We start from the raw sequence: 8,506 nt of genomic DNA, 5'->3' as shown, positions 1-8,506 counted from the left end.
GCCCAAAGTATATGAAATGGAGCTCCAAAATCCTTGCCTCCAGGGAGCAGCCTGGCTTCATCCTTTCCAGGACAGACCTGTTCTCTTGGCAGTCAGTATGTTCAATACTGTTCTCCTGACCCATAATTCAAAGCCATCAATTCTTCTTCTGTCATCTTTGGTCATGGTCCAGCTCTCTGATGCATAGCAAGAAACTGCGAAGACCACAGCCTGAACCAGGTGCAATTTGGTCTCCAGACTGACGTCGTTGTTCTTCAGCACTGTGGAGAGGTCCCTTACACCAGATTTTCCCAGTGCAATTCTTCTTTTGATTTCCTGACTTCTGGTGTCAAAGAGTGTTGATTGTGGATCTAAGCAAGTTGAAATTGTTAATAACCTCAATCTCTTCTCCATCATGGTATTGCCAGTTGGCACAGTGGTGAGAATCTTTGTCTTCTTGATATTGAGCTTCAGTCCTTGACTACATGCAGGTCCTCCTCAGTTTCAGCAAGCAAGGTTGTGCCATCTGCATAATGTAGGTTGTTGATGAGTCTTTCTCCAATCCTAATGCCACATTTCTCCTTATAAAGTCTAGCCTCCCTAATGATTTGTTCTGGATATAGATTAAAAAGGTGTGGAAACAAGACACATCCCTGACACACTCCTTTCCTGATTTTGCACTATGCAATGTTTCCTTGCTGTGTTGTGTCACCTGCTTCCTGGTCCAAGTATAGGTTTTGCATGAGCACAATCAAATGTTCTAGAATTCCCATTCTTCTCAAGGGTAGCCACAACTGTGATCCACACAGTTGAATGCCTTTGTGTAGTCAATGAAACACAGACATTCCTCTGCTATGCTTTGCTATCAGCCAAGATCTGTCTGACATTGGAACTGGTACAATGGCCTCTTCAAAACCTAGTCTGTATTTCTGGTAGTTCTCAGTATTTCTGGATAATTTTCAGCAGGATTTTGCTTGCATGTGATATCAGTGACACTATTTCCACATTCTGTCAGGTCACCCTTTTTTGGAAGGGAAACCAAAAAATGGATCTCTTCCAGTTACCTGGCCAGGTAATTGTCCTCCATATTTCTTGGCACAACATCGTGAGCCTGTTCAGAGCAGCATTTTTCTGTTCAATTATATCAATTGGTATTTCCTCAATTCCTGGGCCCCTGTTTTTTGCCAATTCCTTCAGAGCAGCTTGAATTTCCTCCTGCATTACCATAGGCTCTTGATCATATGTTGTTTCATGAAATTCTTCTGTGTCAGCCAACTCTTTTTGGTGCAGTGACTCTGTGTACTCCTTCCATCTTCTTTTAATATTTCCTGGATCATTCAATTCTTGCCCATAGTGAAAAAGAATTTGTTGTTGTTATGTGCCATCAAGTCATTTGTGACTCATCGTGACCCTATGTACAAGAGCCCTAAATGCTGTTCTATCCTGTGCCCACCTCACTGTCTCAAACACATTCATTCCCACCACTCCACTCACAGAATCAATCCATCTCATCGAGGGTCTTCCTCTCCTGCACCGTCCCTCCACTCTCCCAAACATGATGTCCCTCTCCAAGGACCTGTCCCTCCTTGCAACATGCCCAAAGTATGTCAGATGAAGCTTCAGAATCCTTGACTCCAGGGAACATTCTGGCTTCACCCTCTCCAGGACAAACCTGTTTGTTCTCCTAGCAGTCCATGGTATATTCAGCACTCTTCTCCAGCACCACAACTCAAAGGCATCAATTCTCATTCTATCATCCCTATTCACTGTCCAACTCTCCGATGCATAGCACGTAATTGCAAAGACTATAGCCTGGATCAGGCTGCTGTTACCAAGAGTGTTGACTGTGGAGCCAAGCAAACTAAAACTGTTAACTATCTCAATCTCTTCACCATCCATACTGATGCTGCCAATTGGCCCAGTGGGAGAACCTTTGTTTTCTTGATATGGAGCTTCAATCCATATTGAAGACTGCAGTCCTTGACCTTCTGCAGCAAGCGCTTCAGGTCCTCCTCAGTTTCAGCGAGCAGGGTGTGTCATCTGCATAACGCAGGTTGTTGACGATTCTTCCACCAATCCTGATGCCACATTCCTCCTCGTACAGCCCAGCGTCTCAGATGATCTGTTCTGCATACAGATTGAAAAGGTATGGAGACAAAATACATCCCTGACGGACCCCTTTCTTGATTTTGAACCATCCAGTGTCTCCCTGCTCTGTTCTGATGACCTGAAATATTGATATAGTTTATGCAATCTGAAGGACAGAGAAAGTGAGGAAAATAAAGCCTCAGAGAAATGAATGATAGATGGAGAAAATATTGAAATTGTAAACCATTTAATCTTAGTTGGATTTACAATAAAAAAAACTTTTTTTTGGTACCAGCAGTCAGGAGATCCAGAGACATATTGCATTGTTGTCATGGAAATTACTGAGGAGCAACGATGTCAGTGTGAAGAATAAGGTGTGCCTGATTGAGGCCACAGTCCTTTCAATTGCTTGCTGTGCATCTGAGAGCTGGAAAATGAATAAGAATTACAGAAGAAGAATTGATGTCTTTGAGCTGTGGTGTTGAAGAAGAGTATTGAATATCTCAAGGACTGCCAAAAGAATAAACATATTTCTTGGAAAAAGAACAGCCGGAGTGCTCCGCAGAGGGAAAGATGGTGCTGGTTTGTCTTGCTGGATTTGTTGTTAGTAAAGGCTACTCCTTGTAAAGAAATATCATACTTGAAAAGGTGGAAGGACAGTGAAGAAGAAGAAACCCATCAACCAGGTGAATTGACACAGTAAGTGGAACTATGGGCTCACGTATTTCAAACATAATGAGGATGGCACTGGACAGGACAGAGTTCAGATTTGTTGTTCATAATGTCACTATGAGTTGTACTTGACTCAATGGCACCTAACAACAATGGCACAGTGACTTCCACGGCCCAGAAAATACTATGTGGTAGTTCTATTCTGTAATGCATGAGGTCACCATGAATCCTAATTGACTTGATGACAACAGGTTTATCCTGTATGTAGTTTTGTTCTAGACTAATAATGCCAATTTAAAAATAAGGTAAACTGATCCAAGCTGTAGTCTTTTCAATTACTTGCTATGCATGTGAAAGTTGAGCAATAAAAAAGGATAACAGAAGAGAAACTGATGACTTTGAGTTATGATGTTGGAAGAGGTGTGCTGTACATCCCATGGACCAATGACAAACAAATATGTCTTGGAGAAGTGCAGCCTGGGTTCTTCTTGGAGGCAAGGAGGGTGAGGCATTTCATATAGTTTGGGCATGGTGGGTTTTTTGGGTGTTTTTTGTGGGGCCATGTTTTTAGTAGGGTTTAGTCCTTGGCTACAAGAACCAAATACATTTTTTTAAAAAAAATACAATCTTAAGTTTGACCAACTTGAAATTAAAAATAATTTCCAGAATAGGTTTGAGATATTAAACACTAATAGCTGAAGATTAGATGAATTATGGGATGACATTAAATCTGTCATCCATGAAAAGAGCAAAAGGTCATTACAAAGACAGAGGAGGAGAAATCAAAGACCAGAATGGATGTCAGAAGAGACGGAAAATTGCACTAGAGCATAGAGAAGCCAAAATAAAGGAAAGAAATGCTTAAGTAAAGGAGATGAGATGAACAGAAAATTTCAAAAGGCAGCTCAAGAAGACAAAGCAAAATATAAAGGAAGATGAAAAGAGCTGGAGTCAGAGAATAAGAAAGGAAGAACTCACTCAGCATTTCTAAAGCTGAAAGAAATTAAAAACAAATCCAAGCCTAGAATTGCTGTGGACAACTAAGACATGCTATGGGCAAAATCTTGAATGATCCAGAAAGCATCAAAAGAATATGGAAGGAATATAAAAGAGTCTCTGTACCAAAGAGAATTGATTGGCATTGAAAAAAAGGTACTATATTAAAAAGAAGTACTATATTAACAAGAGCCAATGGTGATGAAGAAGTTCAAGCTGCACTGAAGGCATTGTCAAAAAAGGCCCTAGAAATCAATGGAATCCAACTGACATGTCTCAACTAATATATGCAGTCCTGGACAAGTTCACCAGTCTGCCAGGAAATTTGGGGGACAGCTGCCTGGCCAACTGACAGGGGGAAAAAATCCAAATTTGTTCCCACTCCAAGAAAGATGACCCAATTAAATGTGGAAATTATCAAATGATATCATTAATGTCACATGCAAAGACAGATGGAACTGTACATTGACAAAGAACTGCCTGCCAGGCTGGATTTGGAGGAGGCTGTGGCACCTGGGAGTATCATTGCTGACGTTAGATGAATCCTGGGTGAAAGCAAAGAATATCAGAAAAATGTCAGTGTTTTATTGACTATGAATAGGCATTTGATTGTGTGGATCATAATAAACTATGGCTAACATTGAGAAGATTGGGAATTCCAGAATACTTAATAATGCTCATAGGAAACGTATACCTAGACCAAGAAACTGTTGTCCAAATAGTACAAGGAAACACTGTACGGTTTAGAATCAAGAAAAGGCAAAGCTTTCTCTCACATACTTGGGTACATTGTTAAGGAAGGCTATTCCTTGGAAAGTGACATCATGCTTGGAAAGGTCAGTGAAAGAGAGTACTCCCAATGAGACGGATTGATACAGTGACTCCAACACTGGGCTCAAGTGTGTCAGAGATGATGTTACCATAGGACAGGAGAGGGTTCGGATGTATTGTTCATAGAGTTGCTATGAGTCATATACTTGATTCAGTGTCACCAACAACAGTTCTCAGAAAAGGACATCATGCTTGGAAAGGTGTAAGGTCAGTGGAAGAGAGGAAGATTCTCAACAAGATGAATGGATTGACACAGTGACTGTAACAGTGGGTTCTACTCTATTACAGATGGTTAAGGATGGCCTGCGATAGGGCAGGATTCAGATTCCTTGTTCATAGGGTCCTTGTGTGAGTCATAGTTGACTTAAAGGCACATAACAACAACAACAGCCTCAGAACACCAGGGACAAACTGGTAATGTGACAAAATCAAGTTTCCATCTCAATGCATACCAATCTAGTGCTAGGACCTGTCACTAGGGGAAATGAGAGCTATTCTAAAGATTGAGGGAAGGGTGGGGTCCAGCTAAAATTAAAATGAAACTTATGATAGATGCAACATAAAGCCTTCTATAAAGGAGTCTGGAATACAATTCATGGTCCTGTTTCCTTGGAAATTACAAAGTTATGATTAGATATGAAATTTTAATGGCCATAAGTCACTTATCTGAAACTTTACACTCAGGCTGGAAATTGAGGTTGCTTCTCTATAGCCTCCAACCAAGAATGGTATCTCCCATGCTTACTGATATATGAGGTAAGAAAAGCAGCCCCTGGCACGTAAAAGCAGACCTAGTGTTCTGTTGAGCATAAATAATTTTGGAAATATCGCCACCAGACTCTGATTGTGATGGATCAAGACAAAACTAGACCACTCTGTGATCACACTGAACATGCAGATAACAACACGGTTTGAGCTAAAAACTACCATCAACATCACATCCCCCACTTAGTAAGACTGCTACTTCTTTTTACCAATTTCAGATTTCGCTTCCCTTTACTCTGTTCCTCCTGCAGATAGGATTTAATAAGACAGTGAATTATAAAATTAACCCCACTTCTTGATGCAAATCTCCTGTGCTTCCTTATTAAACCTCTCCAAAGTCACCTGTCAATCCCAAGTCCTACCAGTAAGTTTCTCACCTCAGGCACACTTCCTCATGGTAACTTTTTCTAACAAGTAAGTTCCTGGTAGTTGTTCCCTGGGGGATAGTGACAGATGATTTCAAACAACAAAGTTTCTGATAGCCTACGTGTTTTCTTAGTCACTGAGAAAGCAATTCTCACTGAAAGTGAGGAATTATGAAGGTTTTATGTACATTATGTCCCTAGGAGAATTATTGCTACTTGTCAAATTTTACTTTACCTGTGTTTATTCTCATAGGCTGATGAATGAATAGCAGGACAGGTTTTCACTGAGCTAATTTTCATTTCAATTTTTTTTTATTTGCTTGGCTCTCAGTACTACTAAGTTCACAGATAAGGGGCTAGCCTTAATGCACAGGCTAGAGTCAGGCATAGAAAAAAGTTGTCAGTATATAATTTTGAAAGAATACATATATGTGTATATTTTTCCTGCAGCATGATTTCTTTGCTCATTATTATTATGTGTGTGAGGCTTATTCATGTGACTATGTATAAATGAGAATAGTTCATTTTCATTTATCCTTTCTTCTGTTAGACATTTGTTTTACCTTCAGATTTTTAGAAACTTTTTTTTATGAACAACGCTACCATGAATATCCTTACACACAACACCTACCAGGCATGTGCAAGATAATTTACAGACTAGAATCAGGAAGTGGAAAAGCATCACTTCTTCAACAGCATCAAATTGTCAAATTATTTTCTTAAGTGGCTGTAGCATTTTATATTTCCATCACCAATATTTAAGAGTTGTAGTTCCTTGCCAACAGTTGCTATGGCCAATCTTTTTTTTTTCCTTCATTCATTATTGCACATTTTCCTCCCTCCCTTCCCGCTCCCCCCGTACACTTTGCAACACACCTCTTGTTCCAGATTATTGCTATATATGTAGGTGTGTCAGTGACAGTAAAGTTGGCACAGGATAGAGCAGGTTTTGGGGCTACCGCACATAGGGTTGCTATGAGTCGCAAGTGACTCGACAGCACATAACAACAACAATCATATATTCCTCTCACACAATTCTTTCCCTGGCCAATCTTTTTCAATTCAGTCTTCTAATAAGTGTGGCACAGAATCATATTGTGACTTTACTAGGTTGGTTGTTTGTTTTTTTTTAAGTAAGCCATAATGTTAAGTATCTTTGGGTGTTTGTCTGTGATATTTCCTTGGTGAAGTGTTTCTTCAACTATTTTCTTCATTTTTTAAATTGAGTACTATTATTATTGAGTTTTGAGAGTTCATGTATTATGACTAGAAGTCCTTAATTAGATAAATAATTTGCAAAAATTTTCTGACATTCTTTGATTTATTTTATTGTTCTTGATCTTTTGAAGAATGAAGTTTCTTTTGATGAGTATAATTTATCAGTTTGAGCTTTCATGGTTTGTCCTTTTGGAAATGTTTTTTAAGTAAATGTTGCTAAGCACAAGGCAGCAAAGATTTTTCTCCTGGATATTTTTTAATTAAATTTTATTAATTTTAATGAACATTTACAGAGATTTTGGGTTTCCATTCATTCATTGTTGCACTATTTTCTCTATCCTCCTCCCAAGTTCGTTCCTCTTCCCCCCCCCTTGAATGTCTGTTTTAATTGTCCAATTGCCACAGTGCTTGTCAAAGCCAGTTCTGATTAATCTCCTTTGTCAGTGTGTCCTTTACCATTCCCTATCACTCCTCCCTGAGAGAGACTTCACCCTGATTCATAAGGAAAAGGGGACGGTGTATTCTCTTAGCTACTTCCTGCTGAAAAGGGATGCTGTAGGTTTCAGGGTGAAGATCTTCTCTCACTACTCTAAAGGGCCCCTTTGGCAATTCTCCTGGATATTTTATCGTTTCATGTCTATTGTCTAATTTTAGTTAATTTTAAATAAAATGCAAGGTATGAATCCAAGTAGTTCTTCTCTTTTGCTTATGGATACCCAACTGTTCCAGCATTATTTGTTTTTCCCTCCTCTTCTAAACTGCCTTTTCACATTTATGAAAAATCTTTTGTCCATGATACAAGTGATTTTGTTTCTGGGTTCTCTAGTCTGGTTCATTGGTTTCAGCTCACTTTATACCAGTGACATGCTATTTTGATTAGTGTAGCTAAGTAAATTCTTGAAATCAAGTAGTGTTAGCTCTTTAGCTATTCTCCTAACTCTCAAAGTTGTTTGGGGTATTCTAAGTCTTTTGCATTTGCATATGAATTTTTGATAGCCCTTCTTTTTCTCCTATCCAAAATATGTTTACGTGGGACCGGAAATAAAACCCGAATCTGGAATCCGTGGTGCATGAGACACCATGCTCTACCATCGAGCTACATCTCCAGGCCCCCCCCCTTACACAAGATATGTTTAATGATCATCTGTGTAAATAGATTAATATGGAAAATTATTCTATGTTCTCTATGTCAACCAAAGTGCTAGGTCAACATCATTGGGAAACAGAGGCCCTCTCTAAGACATGTGCGCCACCTGGGGGAGTTATTTGAAACTACAATGCAGCAAGCCAAGAACCTGATTTTTTTCAGAGTAAATTTCTGAGTACTGGAGCACCAAACCACAGCCTGAGCTCCTATTATTTCAAACTTCCAGTAGACAGCTACTAAGACTATTGTTATTGAGTGATATACTTTTAGAAGAATAGGGAAATTGAATCCTGATACCTGAAGAGAGTAACGTTGTTATGTTAGTGAAGTTGAAATTTGACTCATAATTGACCCTCCAACAGATTTTTAGAGGCTGTAAATCACACAAGAGGAGAATGCCTACTTTTCCCCCTCGGAACAACTAATGGATTCAAACCGCATTCCT

The sequence above is a fragment of the Elephantulus edwardii genome, unplaced genomic scaffold (genome assembly GCF_000299155.1).
Source record: "Elephantulus edwardii isolate Elephantulus edwardi_28Jun2011 unplaced genomic scaffold, EleEdw1.0 scaffold00121, whole genome shotgun sequence".
In the NCBI taxonomy this organism is placed as follows: domain Eukaryota; kingdom Metazoa; phylum Chordata; class Mammalia; order Macroscelidea; family Macroscelididae; genus Elephantulus; species Elephantulus edwardii.
This window is presented reverse-complemented; position numbering follows the sequence as displayed.